The following is a 16806-nucleotide window of genomic DNA, read 5'->3' on the forward strand; positions in this document are numbered from 1 at the left end:
CAATACACTTAAAGGAGTGATATGGCACGGTTTTCTGTGTTTAATCCTGGAATCCTTTCTTCAAAAAGCTTCATTTCTTTTCGACTAAAGAAACAAATACATAAACATCTAGGATGACATGATGGTGAGTAAATTATGAAAATTTATTGTGAAAGTGAACTACACCTTTAAGTGCTCCGTGGTAAAACACGGCTAAACACGGGGACTGGACTCGACGGTGATCTTAATTCAGTTCGAGTCTAAATTTTCTTTTGCTCAAACAGGAAGTTCATCTGGACTAGTGTTGTTTACGTTTTGTAAAATTGTCAATGACATATATGCTAAATTAAAACATTCCAGAACAGGTGACAAGTCACGGGTAGAACACTAAAAGTATCATAATTCGCTGATACACACAACACTTTTTTTTGACCTGGTTTACTATCAGACTTCTGTAACAATGCTTATGAGCTGCTTACAGGTCCAATCCTTCAATATTACACAATAAATAGTTCATGATGATCTTTATGATTTACTAAATGTGAAGGGAATGATCATTTAGAGACGATGTGTGTCATGTATTTACATTCATGCTGGATGGTTGAAAAAAGGAAAGGGAGCATTAGCCAGATATAAATAATACATACATTATGAGAGCATATTAAATGAAATTGTAATACGCCAGTGAACGCAAGGCAAATGATGGTTTAAAGGGGGCGAAAGCAGGACCACAACCCACAAAATGATGAAAGACACATTGAAATTCATTCGCCAGACCGCTCATTTGAATTCTTACCACGTGAGGGTTGTCGCAGCAAAGAGAAATATGTACTTGAGGACAGACACTGATGTTTTATGCAAACATGCACCTACAACACAACACGCAGATGACATGCGATGGCGGGACGGGGAATGTGCTAATCTGGCACAGAATGACACGGTAAAGAGGAAGGTGATGGAAATCAAGATTTAAAGATGTCTTTAGCATCACGTGAATTTTTTATGAAGCTGGGAAGAGCGGCAGGTTGCAAGGAAAGGTTCAGTGGCTTTGTTTCTCAAACGTTTGGGATCGGTCAATCACCAGCTGTTGACTTCAACATAGGACAGTTCACCCGAAATGTTTAGTTCTGTCATCATGTATACCCCTCCTGTGGTGGAAAAGCTGTATGTGATTCTTTCTTCTGTGAAACACAAAAGAAGATATTTGGAGAAATGTCACGATGGTTCATACAATGGAAGTCAATGGAAGTCAATGGGTTTCGGTGTAGGGGTTAAATGACCTCAGATTTTTGAAGTCGACTATTATGTGATAAAAGTCACGTTGACCAGTCGATGACGTCATTAATAAATCTAATGAGAGCTAGGGCAGCTCTCTTGGAACAAAATCACATGACCCTCGACTAGTCAACATAAAGCTTGTTGCGTCAGAGCATTAATGTCAGCTAGTCGACTTGTTTGTGCAACCCCTAGTTCAGTGTGGTTTAGTTACCAACATTCTTCAAATTATCTCCTTTGTGTTGCAGAAGAAAGAAAGTCATACGGGTTTGACATGAGGATGAATACTGTTAGTGATGACAGAATTTTAAATTATAACTTAAGAACATGTTTATTAGCTAAATTGTAAAATACAGTAACATTAATAATGGTTTATTTATGTCAAAGTAACATATTTCACAATGTATTCAATCAGAGTTAAAAACAACAATGACAATGCTCAAAAAAAGAATGCTCTCATTGGTCTTCTGAAGCGGATGGCTAGTTATAAACATTATATCTCAGTTTGATATTCAGTGCACCTCAGTCTGACCTCAATATCACAGACACACACAGAGAGACGCGCTGGGTTGATCTTATTCTTATTAAAATGTCACTACTACTCACATCATCACACGAGCAGCTTTACAGATGCTCCAACAAACAAAGAAAATAAATGTCTGAATCATGTGACCTTCTATAAAAACAGACTGACATAAAAATTAAGTAATGATTAAGTTGCATCATGTACCTGAAAAAGCAGCTCTGGCAGGCATTTCTGTTGCATTATCAAATGATTTTCATATAAAAACACTCGTACTGTGTCTGAAACCGTTCTCTCGCTCACTCCTTCACTATTCCCTATATATGGAATGACATTTGAGTCTACCATATGGGGAAGAAATTAATGAAAACGAGTGAAGGACTTCAGACACTAAGGTAATATAATCTGAGTCTGACAGTCCTGTCACGGACATTCGACATAATGGTTATCTTACACCCGTGTGGCTTCATGGATTGTTAACAAAAAGAACAAAACAACTGGTTGCCACTTTTATTTACTTTAACGTTGATTACAATTATTTAATATATTTAAAACAAAGCACCAAAGTCAATAACATTCATTCAATCTGTCTAAGCGTGCATTCATGGTCGCTCTCCTCCAGCTGATTCTTATCATGCGGTCGTTGGATGTTGCATCATGGGAAATAGTGAGTGAGCATCGAATGAACACTCAGAGTGCATTGTGGGTAAAAGAGAGTGATCGATGGTGGGGATTGAAGTAGTTCACTCAGGTTTCGGACACCACTACAAAACGGCAGAAAGACAATATAGTGCACTAAATAGGAGATCGGGATGTTTTAATATCCAAATCATTGCTTCAAAGCTCAGACAGACAGTTAATGTAAAATCACTGACATTCTAACATAAACACCTTCTGAAGGGAAGCAGTGGTTAACATCCTTTCATCATTGCCTAGAAAGTCTCCCGGAAAAATCCAATTAGCAAGTGTCAAACCAGACTAACAAACTGTTAGACAAGCAGTTTATAGGATGTGGGTTTCCTAAAGACAACATGACACTCTCAACCGGACACACATTAGAATGTCTTTATATCTCACGACGGTCTCGTCATACAGTCTGAATTATGAATCTGAAGTCTCTGGTGGTCTTTAATAAGAGGCCTGTCGGACGCTGCCATTCAACTACAGCTCAACCAATCACAAAACGCTCACATTCATATTCATACAGGGACACTTCACAGGTTTACAAACGCGTCTGAATGTCTCTGGCTCTTTTGATTGGACGCCGTGCAGCTTTGTGTTGAAGTGTGTGTGCGAGAAGCTTCTGTCGGCTCCTGATATGGGATGTGTCTTTTGGAGAAGGTTGTTGGCATAACCTTGAGTGCAACGGAAAATAGGACACTGAAACCAACTTAAATTCACAAACATGATTGTCAAGGAGAACCGGATGGTCTTGGAGGACTCAGAATGGAAATAAAATAAATTTTACATTTTAGTCAAAGTCAAAGTCTGCTTTATTGTCAATTCTGCCACATATACAGTACATACATATAGAGGATTGAAATTGCGTTACTCTCAGACCCATGGTGCATACAAATAACACTAGCAGAGAATAAAAATATATAAAAAAGATACAGATAAATACAGATTATTATATATATGTAAAATACAACTTTACAAGCAGAGGTATTTAAAAAGAAAGAAAGAAGATAAAGGTCCAAACCAGTGAAATATACAACAGTGCAGATGTGAAGTATATAAGTCTGCTTAAAGTGACATTTGACAAAATAAAATACATTTTAGAAATGAAACAACAACCGTATCCAATACTTTTGTATTTTTTCCCATTAAAATGTCATATACCCAAAAGGATCCTTTAAATCTTTAAGATGAAGTACATATTTTTGTTTTCATTTATTGCAGACACTTCTATCCAAAGTGACTTTCAGTGCATTCAAGGTATATTTTTACACGATTTTGTTGAAGATCTACCCACTGAGCTACAGAAACACTAGCACCCAGCACCCCTAGCAACAACCCAAAACCCCTTAGCCATCGTTCAGCAACGGTCTGTCGCCTCTGCATTGTGTTCTCTTCTGAATGTAGTTTCATTGAAATTCAAGCTGTGGAGCTCCTCTGCATTCCACTCTGTTCTCTGTTTGTTTATCCTCTCGTTTAAATGAGAGTGACTCAGAGAAACTGCAAGACCTGCGTATGTGGGTCATAACCAAAACACGGTGACAAAAATCTTCCTCCACCTTTCAATTCTGAAAAACACATCAGGATGGAGAGGACGGGTGGCTGGAAGCGTCACCTAGGGTGGGAAGATTATATTTTTGGAGCTTTCAAGAAGGATTTTTCGGTTGAGCACCTACACTGAGCGTGGTTGCAATACAGTGTATTTTTGTTTACTATTAAAGCCAAGTTTTTCTGAATTGACCTTATACGTGTGTGGACTAAGATTAAGTGTGTCATTCAGTGAACTACTAACAGTATTTCACTTACAATTTAATTAAAAATATTGTCTCTGTCTGCATTTATTTGCAGAAAATGAAAAATTGAGAAACAGGTGAAAATAACAGAAAGATGCTCTGTATTCAAAGTTTAGATTCACTTTTAAGCAACACACAGTCATATTTGTGTGTAATATAATTTTGTGTGATGAACAGTTTTCATGTGTCTTGTCATGTTGTCAGTCTTTCACTTTGCTGTTGGACTTTTGAGGTTTGATTTTGTTGAAATTAAACAGACACTGGACTAAAATGACCACAATACATCTAGAAATGATGATTAAACAAATATTTAGAATTGGTTCTTCATTTTTCCCCGACTGTATATGTACAGTATAACCAAACAAACATAAATTAATTTTACTTTATATTATTTTACCAACATTTTTTAAAAGAATCCTCAACCCTTCATTTATTACCAGCTATTTTTTGTTTTTTTGGTGTGTTGTTTCATGTTATGCATTCTAGCAAGGTTTTACAACCGTATGTCTCGCAAGCAATGATCCATCTCTCTCAACCCCTCTTGAAACTATCAAAGAGTGAAAGATACACTATAAGCAAGTTACAGCATTTTCGATGAATATGGCAAGATGCTCCGTCATTTCTCTGACAGTGAGATGCTTAAACACTTTAGTGTGTGTGTGTGTGTGTGTGTTGTGATCTTGCAATACACGAGCATATGGTGTACTTTTTTTGTCACTGTGAAGTTGCTGAATCATTTAATCATGCACAGAAGACATCCACATGCACAATGACATCCCATATTACAGTATAAGTCACACTGTGTCTGTTTAATACTAACAGATAGCTTATATGAGATACTGGAAAAGAAAGAAAAAATAAGACTAAGATGAGAGCGCGAGAGAGCGAGATAGTCACTTGTTATTGTTGCTGATGTTTTGGGTTTGAGTTTTGAGTTTTGTTCACATCACTCAACCACTAAACCACATTGGCCATAGATTTAGCTTAATCCAGGACTACGATTTCTGGTGTGCATCTTGAGACAAAACAATCGCACAGACACATTTTAATATACGCCAGGGCAAGTTATTTTCAGTTTAGAAAGCTCAAACATATATTTTAGTGCAGGACTAATCTTAAACATTGTCTATGAAACCGGGCAAATATTACAATTCATAATAACTCATCCTGTAACAGTTCAATCATTATCTGGCAGATATTTTGATAAGAAAACTATCAATAAACGCTAAGTAACCGAGTCACATCAAGAGATCAGAAGACCACAGAGATGTGGGTGGGCTCTTTTTGACTTCAACCAGGAAATGAGAACTCAACACTCAACCAGAACATCCTAGCAATCACACCGAATGTAATACCTACCCAAACATAACATCCTAGCAACCACCCAGAACACCTTAGCAACCACTAGAACATCCTAGCAACCAACACGAACACCTTAGCAGCCACCAGAACATCTAGCAACCACCAGAACATCCTAGCAACCACACAGAATGTGATAGTTACACAAACATAACATACTAGCAACCACCCAGAACACCTTAGCAACCACTAGAACATCCTAAGAACCACCAGAACATTTTAGCAACCACCCAGAACACCTTAGCAACCACCAGAAAATCATAGCAACCACCAGAACATCTAGCAGCCACCAGAACATCCTAGCAACCACACAGAATGTGGTAGTTACCCAAACATAACAACCCAGAACACCTTAGCAATAACAAAAAAACATCCTAGCAACCACCAGAACATCATAGCAACCCCAGAACATCCTAGCAACCCCAAGAACATCATAGCAACCACCCAGAACATCCTAGCAACCACCCAGAACATCCTAGCAACCACCAGAACATTTTAGCAACCACCCAGAACATCATGATAACCCCAGAACATCATAGCAACCACCAGAACATCCTAGCAACCACCCAGAACATCCTAGCAACCACCAGAACATTTTAGCAACCACCCAGAACATCATGATAACCTCAGAACATCATGATAACCCCAGAACATCATAGCAACCACCCAGAACATCCTAGCAACCACCAGAACATCCTAGCAACCACCCAGAACATCCTAGCAACCACCCAGAACATCATGATAACCCCAGAACATCATAGCAACCACCCAGAACATCCTAGCAACCACCAGAACATCCTAGCAACCACCCAGAACATCCTAGCAACCACCAGAACATTTTAGCAACCACCCAGAACATCATGATAACCCCAGAACATCATAGCAACCACCCAGAACATCCTAGCAACCACCAGAACACCTTAGCAACCCATAGAACATCATAGCAACCCCAGAACATCCTAGCAACACCCAGAACATCATAGCAACCACCAGAACATCCTAGCAACCACCAGAACATCCTAGCAACCACCAGAACATCCAAGCAATCACCAGAACACCTTACCAACCACCCAGAACATCTTAACAGCATCCCTAAACACTCTAGCCCATTTGATCTGTATTGCAATAAAGGTATCAGTGTGCGTGCGTGTGTGTGTACATACGTGTAGGTGTGTGATGCATGTATGTGTCTCATGGAGATCAGAATCATTAAACTAATGCTTCCGAATTTCAATAAACAACTGATATTCTGCCTGTCCTTCAGGCTACATACATTCATTTACATCCATGAAATAAATAAATAATGATGAAATAACCTTGCTGATGTAAGCTGATGTAAAATTCATAGATGTTAAGGGGTTCATATTCTTCACTTCCGTAGCGGAATATTATTTCTTGAATATCAAATATCAAGTTTAAGGTCAAGGTGTCTTGCTCCAAAACATGACAGTAATTCAGTTTTCCTTTTTTCACCCTCTTTTCACCCCTCAAACCTGCACAAACCTTCAAACTTTCTAAATGTGTTTTAAACCTTCTCAGACTTTTGAACCTTCTCAAATGTTTTCAAGAAGACAGTTTCCCTTTTATACATATTCTGTAACTACATTCATTGCCAATTTATTTATCAAAACAAAAATCCCAACACAAATCTAAAGCACTCAGTCTGAAAGGAAAGCTTTTTTTAGAGCTTCTCATCCTCAGGTTAACTTAAGAAATGTTATTCTAACGTGTAAGAAGAATCATTTGATAATCTGATCAATAACCCCACAGACAAACACAGACTGAGCTTTCTGTAGTGTCTGACAGCAGACAGAATAGCCGGACTGCTCAGATGATGATCTATTGTGAGAGATGACTCAACAGATGAAGCATCTTCAGTCGGTGGCATCATCTCTCCCGTGGTCCCTGAAAGACTCTCATTCCTCTCAACTGTCTGTCACTCACCTACACTCTCATCACATCTTTACCCTTTTACTCCAGAGAGTCTGTCAGTCTGGTCTTTCGGCGCCTTTGGGTTTTCAAGCCAGCCCGGACCTTCATGTTATAATTAAACGTTTGCTGATGTTTCATGTGAATCTCAGATATTTCTCCTGAGAAAAAGAGTCTGAAATCTGACATTGGAGTTTCAAAAGCTGAGCTCAGATTTGTCAAGTCTGCAATCAAGTCAATATTAATGAAGATCTCCATATGAACTCAAACATTAAATTGACCCATATCTAGATTATTTTACATTCATTTTACACCTCCGTACTCTTCATGTGTCTCAGCAATTGCAGTCTCATTTGTATCTTGATTTCTCCTGAGCAGTCTTAGAAGAAACATCTGAGACTCAATATCGAAATGGAGCAATAATACTTTCCTCTGCATGATGTCTAGGGATTAAACATAAATACGTTGTAAATTTTCAGGTTTGGATGCATTAGAATTATTGTGAAGTTAAACACACGTCGGCCATCAGAATGATGAAAACACACCGGTCATTCGGCCTCGAGGTCATCCCGATGACATCATAAATCTGTGGCCGTGCACACATCGATCCGTGCACACATCTACATGGCAAACACCGGCCCCGGGGGTCACTCATTCAATCTCACATCACTCCGCTCGGTGGAGGTGAAATCACATTATCCTCTCTTCACCGTGTTGTGTATGTCCATGTTTAGATGACATGCCAAAGACAAATTCATTTATAGCCTGTCGGATCTCAGGTACGAGTCATTACTCTCCGTCACAACAAACACAGAGGATAATCTTATTGCTCAGAAATAACTCTAGAGATGTGATGGAGTTTTATTTCATAAACTTAAGTCTCATATGTTTCTTGTAAAATTGCTCAGGCCAAATAAATATACAAACTATAGAGTCGAATGGTAAAATACATTAATATTTTGGTCAATGGACTACTTGCACGTAGCCTTGTGACGTACTTCCGACTTGAAATTGTACGACTCACTAGTTTCCGGTTATATTTATTAACTATGGGCTGTGGCTTCCTGTGAAACCTAAACGGTTAAATATGAGACTTATACGTACAAACATTATCAGCGACATAAGAAGAAATGTTCTAAACATCAATTGGTACAAAATCTTCAATAGATCTGAGAAAGTAATGGCTGATGACGGCTAGAGTTTCACTTTTTCTCCTCACACACAGCTCCGTTGCTGACATTTACCGGCCGAATCAAACACAGAAGGCTGAATGAGACTAACAGGGAATCATAGCAGCATGGTTTGGTTTAAACAACTACAGACTTTAAAAACCATCGTGTTTCATGTGTGAGAGAACACGAACACACTCATTATTTAATGTTTGGATCATTATGGTGTGTCGTTTTTACAAATGTAATGCTAGTAAATGCTTTTTTTGTCAATAGCTATAAAAAGTGTAGTTATAACATTTACGGATAAATTGCGCGGTTAACGTCGTTATTTTCCATTAAATCTGAACAGTGCTATTTTAAAAATACTCATATTTTTTAATACTTTGCAATGTGAATGAACGTCTAATCCACATCTTTGTGTGGTGTCATTTTTATTGTCGATAAAATGTATGAAATGTAATCTATGAATAAGACTAAACCGTTAGGAAACAGCGATGGAGTGCATACAACGGCTTTATTATTCGGCAGATTAGTATACGTTTATAAAACATACTAGGAGGTGAACTTCTGCTAATTTAAGATGTCATAAAGACCCACATTAAAGCATATTAACATCACAAACAGGATTTTTTGTTTTAATGAGGTGACCAGCCTTAAAATAGAAATAATCTACAGTACCATGATCTCCGCATGTAGATACGCTTAACACTGAAATGACCGAGGAGAACGAGGAAGACTACGTGCAAGTAGTCCATTGGTTTATAACCTCCATGTTATTTATGTGTTTCAACAATTACACTCTCGTTTAATTCTGTTCTTCAAAACAATTTTAGGAGAAATATCTCGGGCTAAGTTGATGCTTAAATGACACAGCTGAGCATTAATATTTTCCTCTGGGAAGCCAAAGGTCAACAATCACACCCAACAAATTCCTGTGATTGATAAAAACACAACTGATGATAAACACTAAACAGACACAATATATACAACGCAATTCACACATACAATAAAATAATAGATCTCTTGCTGTATCTTTTATCGCTGACATCAAATGCTCAACTTTGAGTCTGAGTGAAATGAGGCGTAAGAAAACATGTTTTCATGTCCAGTGTACTCACCACAGTCTTTACATGCTCGACATTACAGATGACAGGACGACGGCACCGGACGACTCCACGCAGAGATCCTCACAGAGACTCACTTCAATCTGCAGACAGACGGCACATCAATAAAACAAATATGTCACATTCATATAATGAAGAGTGATTATATTTCTGCAAAATAAACATGCAAAGGAGCTCAGAAAGAGGAAATAAATCTGTTGACAAAGATGATAAAGCTGGACATAATATCACCAGTAAGACACTCATGTGTTATAAGAAGTTTATTGTTTGACCATGATGTGTTTTTATCATTTACTAGTGGATTCATCTCAAAGATAATGATCAATAACTTTACTTCCCATAAAGTCTCATGTGCATCTCATATATTTTTCCTGAGAAAAGTGTCAGAAATGTCTCACTAGCATGTGTCAAACTGAGCTCAGATTTCTCAAGTCTGCACTAGTCTGCACAAAAGTCAATATTATTGAAGATCTCAATATGAACTCAAACATTTCACATTTCTCAATTATTTTTCCTCTACAATCGAAATCCATTTTATACAAACGTCACAAATATCAAACTGTCGTTCAGTTTAACCTTGTTTAAGGCTAAACAGGATTTAACCTTGTTGTGAACTAAATGTCTGTCTAATAATAATTTCACCGCATATCGTTTCATGCTTTAAGAATCGCTCAAATTGAGTTGAGGAGAGAGTCCCAGGGAGTCACAGAAAATTAATTCTAATCCTGTCTTGATTAAATATCCTTAAAAGATTTTCCTGAGGGGTATCATTTCTCTTTTATTACACAAAGGTCTCGACCAAATGGATTCAGCGGCAAATTCAATAAACAAACTGGGTATGTGCTGCTCACACAGATCTAATGATGAGGGAAGAGACCTCCATGTCTTTCAATATGGGGATTTTCATCTTGGCTCATTACTCAATGAAGATGGAAGCGGTTTTGATTTTCATAATTAATTTAAAACATCAAAATTCATATTACAGTGTTAGACGTACATAAACATACAGTGTTCATATAATTTCATATATCCATATATTCACAGAAATCACAACAACATGCACCAGACATTTTCTCGATAAGGTTCTTTTAGAATAATGTGTATTGTAAAAAGCTCAATGTAAATTAATTCAAACTAAAATAAATGCATGTGTATTCTTGGATATAAAGATTTTAAATCTGTTAAAGAAAAAAATGAAGAAAAAAAATCACAGCTAACTTATTTCTATTTATGGATATGAGTTTTTATGGTAGTCAATGGTGATCAACATCTGTTTGGTTACAAACGTTCTTCCAAATATCTTCTTTTGTGTTCATCAGAACAAAGAAATGTTTACAGATTTGGAACAACTCAAGGGTAAGTAAATGATGACAGAAGTTTTATTTTTAGGTGAACTGTCCCTTAAAGACATTAGAAAGTTAAGTATTTTTCATTCAAAGATACTATTGGGCGATTCTCATAAAACCACTGAAACAAAAAGACTAAAAGTAAATAGTAAAGATTTGTATTATAAAACATACAATCCGGTAACACAAAAAACGATCATAATAAAGATAACTATGTTCCCTACCTTGGACAAAACATAATTTTGACAAAGGAATGATTTGTTTATGTTTTTTTAACTCTTTTTCTGCTGAAATTCTCATAACTGAAACGCATCCCAAGTGCATTATTGTAATTTAAACAGAGTAAAATTGAAATATTAAGAAAAAAACAATTGGATGTTCTCCTAGATGTTTTCTTAAATTAAAAAAACAAAAAAAAATGATTGACAGAATATTCATGTATAATGAAGTAGTTAGTGAAGAAATGGTGAAGAAAGAACTGTCCAGGACTGATATTCTCTTCCTCCGTAATGTTTTTAAAGACTGTTTTAACACACACAAAGATACAGTATTTACATTAAGTTTGATGTAATGTGAAGAAACGGGTGTACTATTACCTTTTAAATTGCTAACAAGTAAACAAATGACTATATTTTTCAAGTTAAAAACATAATATTCTGTTGTCACGCTGTGTACACGACTGCTTTCCCTTCTCTTAACCGACACAGGTAGTTTTCCACATTTAGAGGAATTTGACATGTGTAATATTCTATTAAATATAATTCTTTAATGTCTTATTATGTATGATTAATAAAAACTTGCTTACACATCATGGCTTTGCTTGTTTTTAGCAAAATATGCTATGAGATTGACAGTTAAATGGTAACAGTAATGACAATTTTTTCAAGCCTTTTTCAGTAAAGGTTTTGAAATGAACGCCTTTAAACATGTAATACCTAGTTTTAAATTAATATAAAGGGAATTAGCTGATACAAGTGTTATTAAGAATATCACGTTTGACCTCTTGAAACCAAGATTTCATGAGAATCACTCTATTACATCACTTCCTTCCAATAAAGTCATGTGACAGAGTCAACGGAGAAGACGGAACTCTCTCTATTAATGGCTCTGCAAACTATCAGTTGTGTTTGCGTTCAACACCAAAAACGTCGAAACAAAATGACTAAATCTTGCTCAGTGTATACTGTAAAGATAAAATGATATCTTCAAAAAGATTCAATGGAGCAGTTTTTTCACATTTTCAACAGTTCCTGGAAGTTATTAGTAACACCTGGCGCTGCGACTAAACAGACCAACTGAGGTAAACTTCTAACCATTTTAAAGGCCAAAGCCATTAATGAATAAAAAATGGCTTTGAGAAAACATAACTTCCTGGAACTATCTGAAGGCTCCATGAATCACGTGACGCTCCAGTGTTTTGGACTTCCGTTAGCAGAACTCTCTCTCTCAATGGCTCTGATAGTTTGTTCATCTATTGCTCCGCCCACACCAGGTTTCAATCGCACAACATCATCACTCACTGTACTGATAACATAACCGAAATGAGATCTTGCACTGTAATCACACACAGTCAAGATTTATTTTAAGAACCCCATGACAACAAATCCAAGTTCTTGAATATCCAAAGATTCTGATGTCAAGGTACCTTCTCTCCCACTATTGAAGCCCTCCCCTGAAACACTAAATTATTCATTAAAACATTCTCCAATGGGAATAACAGCCATATGAGTGAATACAAATGCTTTAAGGAGGCTTATTTTAGCTTCAGCAAACAACAAAACAGTCCTAAAATCCTTCGCTCTCCTGTCATGTTCGTTTGGTTTGTCAAACTAGGATGCGTCACATTGATGCCAATAATAACACAGTCGGTTAAAACAGTATCAAGATTGTTTCCACTTATCCGAACTGAGAAAATATTTGAACTGATATTTAATTCGCCGTCAAGAATTGGTCTCTAGCGTTATGACACCCTACTGTGCTTTACAGCTAATTCACACTCACCCACACACACACACACACACACACACACACATATATACAAAACTTTAGTGTGTAGGTGTTCTTCACCTGGAAGACCTACTCAAGATTCTCCAAACTAACAAGATTGACACCTGATTTCCACAGAAAGCCCCACACACACCGCAGCAGTGGGCGGACGCTTGTCAAATGAAATCTTTATGGGGTAAATGGGAAAGTCTTCCTCCTGCCTCCCTCTGTTAGAGGATCATCTCCACGCCAGAGAAATCTCATTTCCAGCGTGTCCGTGATGTCTGCTGAGGGAACTTCCGTTTATTCTGAGTGGGGCGAGGAGAAACGCTGTTCATCAGGTTCACCCAGGAGTTAATGGCCTGTTAGCGACTCAGTCGGCAGAAATTCATACATAATGTTTGACGTCTAAGGAAGGGGCAGAATAAATAAGAGAAAGCAGATTCATCTCACGCAGTAGGCAAATGTCTACAACCACTCGATCACTAATGAGAGCTCTTTATTATCTCAACCGTTTCTCACACACAGCTTCTTGTCGTGCTTCCCACACTTTCTCAGGACTCAAACGTTTTCTATCAAAGCATTCATGAATCTTTTTTCATTTTGTCTAAGGTTTGTGAGTATTAAAGGAATACTTCAGCCAAAAATGAAAATTCTGTCATCATTTATTCAGCTTCGAGTTGTTGCAAATCTGTATAAATGTCTTTGTTCGGGGGGGAACACAGAGAAATTATTTGGAAGAATGCTTATAACCAGAAAGATCTTGCCCCCCTGTTGACTCCCATAGTAGGGAAAATTACTTAATCATTTGTTTTGTCCTGTTGAATACAAAAGAAGACATTTGGAAGAATGTAGGACAGCAAACAGTTCTGGGGCACTTTTGACTAACATTGTTATGTTCCCTACTATGGGAATTCAAAATCTGGTTATAAGCATTCTTCCAAATATCTTTCTTATCAGAACGAAGAAATTCATACAGATTTGGAACAACTCGAAGGTGAGTAAATGATGACAGAATTTTCATTTTTTAGTGAAGTATGTCTTTAATACTAACATCTGAGATGAAGCTGACACTTGAATGAGACTAACGTGAGATCCTCATTTCGTCTTCTGAGCAATGAAACTTTCTAGACGTTTGCATTAGGTGTGAAGCGGGGCACATTTGTCTCGGCACGTAAGTAAATGTCATTCTCACTTGAGGTGAAAACCATTTGTATCTTTAGCGTCGAGAAAAAAGGTGGGTGTGTGAACAACATCTCGTCAGATTCGCTAACATGAGAACACACATACATACATACATACTGACGCACCTTAGCGTGTAAGTGTACAACTCAAAGCGTGTCAGATGATCACAGGTTCATGAGAGCCGAACAGAACCTTAGGCGCTGTCGTTCAGTCCTGTGCTTTTTAAAAATCATCTGATGAGAAACAGTTTGACCTTCAGCACGGCCAGAGTTACACACACATCCTTTACATTTCATGAACAGCCATACGACCAGAGCTGCTCTTTCGAAGCTCAGGAGATCTCAAACAGGTTTCGTTCGAGTATCAATTCTGTTTAAAATAATAAATAACATCAGATACAAATGACAGATACAATGAGACATGAAGTGTGCAAAGCTGATTATAGTGTCACATAGAAACCTACGGAAAAATTGTATAAACGTGTCAAATGGTGATGTTATTTTATTATTAGATCAATGTTGATTTCACCCCTTGTTCTGAGATTCAGATGAGACATTTGAGGAGGAATGAGAGAGCGAGAGAGAGAGAGAGAGAGAGAGAGAGAGAGAGAAACCGAGAGAAAGAGAGAGATCGAGACAAACATATTGATGAGAAGTGCAGTGAATGTTTGTGTGACCCGAGTGCATACAGACAAAAACATGCCCGCTCACACACAAACACAGGAGCACACAAAGGCACACACACACAAAAACACGCACACACATATGCACGCACACACACAATTCACACACACACACACACAAAGGCACACACACAAAGGGACGCACACAAACACACACACACATTCACACACACAAACACACGCATGCACACACAAACAATTGCACACATGCATACACACACACCAACACACAAATAAATGCACACACAAAGGGACACAAACACACACCAGTGACCCTTTGATATTGCTGTTATGAACGATGAATCACTGTTAGTTTTTCATACAGACTCATACAGAATAAATACATCATCTCCAGGCCAAGAGGACACGCTAATAATCTCTTATTCATTCATTATAAACAGCAACGACAAACATGCACAAACACACACAAACGGCTAATGAACTTGTTTTGAACCGACACTGAATGTTTCAGCAGATAAACCAAATTATGTTTGACCGTACGGTGACTCTTTCCTCACTTCCCTAACTTTTAGTTTGTTGCAGTAAATACTGCATGTCCAAAATATATAATATATTTTATATATAATATATATTTTATATATAATATATAAATAATTTTCAGAAATTAATTATTATTATTTTAATACAATGAAATCGAAATGTTTATGGTATATGATCAATGCTAAAATACATGACTTACAGTTTTTTCTTATGGGTTACACACGTTTTCAAAACTATGTCACCTTTTCTCAAAACTCTAAACACAATTCCCAAAAATGAACACACAAAATGCAAAATGCCTCACATCTCCTTCAAAATGTAACACTGCATTCGAAATACCATAAACACATGTCAGAATGAAGCATTTGCATCAAATGGCAAACACTTCTTTCATAATACTGAATAGTTTCGATATACCATGTAAACACTGTTGTTCTTAATTTAAAGCTCTTTGGTCTTTCATGGGTTTATATCTATATTTCAATACAATGTTCAACAGTGAAAGTAATCCGCTGAGAGTGGTAACAAGTACACTGTAAACACAATTGCAATGTACCAACAGAAAATATTTATTAGGCCAAAGATTACTGTTTTATACAGTAGAATTCAACAAAACCATAAACATCTGTAAACAAGCGTCTTCGTCCTCCATGATATCTTTGCCTTTCCACTCTGTACAGAATTGAAACACAGTATGTGTTCAGCATAGGAACTTCAAACAACTTACAACACAAACTGTAGTACAGCATGATAACAAACCTCATTCATTCAATGCAGTGCAGTAAATGGATGGTTTAGAATTACAAATGTTTATGCAATACTATGTAGTAATGGGTATTTTTACTGTACATTACTTTATAGCTAAAATAGTCATTAGATAGTTCCACACCTGTTCTCATTTCTGAAAGTTCGAATGATTGACGCCACTGTAAATCGACTCAAGTTGGGCTGGACTCTCATTCCAGCCTCTCTCATGGTCAAACCGTGGTTGATCACATGATCAACAAGTGTTGCCCTAATCTCATCAGAGATTGCTCTCCTTCGTTCTCTTCTTTGCCCTCGCCCTCTTCCTCCTCTTCTTCTTCCTTCTCTTCTCTTCTTTGCCCTTGCCCTCTTCCTCCTCTTCTTCTTCCTTCTCTTCCTCCTCTTCCTCCTCTTCTTCTTCCTTCTCTTCCTCCTCTTCCTCCTACTCCTCCTACTCCTCTTGCTCTCTGTCCATTGTTGGCATCCATTGTTCAAAACAGGTAATCTGACCTTCGATCTATTTATAGGCC

At 37.3% G+C, this 16806-nt stretch overlaps 2 protein-coding genes across 5 annotated transcripts in view; one reads left to right on the forward strand and one right to left on the reverse strand.

The window, feature by feature from the left end:
- dlgap4a (discs, large (Drosophila) homolog-associated protein 4a) overlaps positions 1-16806 on the reverse strand; it is a 75478-nt gene that overhangs the window by 42852 nt on the left and 15820 nt on the right. For all 4 annotated transcript variants that reach the window (XM_056733243.1, XM_056733241.1, XM_056733242.1 and 1 more), the window contains exon 2: positions 9827-9915. The gene's annotated coding sequence lies outside the window, so the exon portion shown is untranslated. The remainder of the gene's footprint in view (positions 1-9826; positions 9916-16806) is intronic.
- The window catches only part of si:dkey-65j6.2 (uncharacterized), a 77703-nt gene that overhangs the window by 8236 nt on the left and 52661 nt on the right, over positions 1-16806 (forward strand). The window lies entirely within an intron of this gene.

The sequence above is a fragment of the Triplophysa dalaica genome, chromosome 20 (genome assembly GCF_015846415.1).
Source record: "Triplophysa dalaica isolate WHDGS20190420 chromosome 20, ASM1584641v1, whole genome shotgun sequence".
Classification (NCBI taxonomy): Eukaryota; Metazoa; Chordata; class Actinopteri; order Cypriniformes; family Nemacheilidae; genus Triplophysa; species Triplophysa dalaica.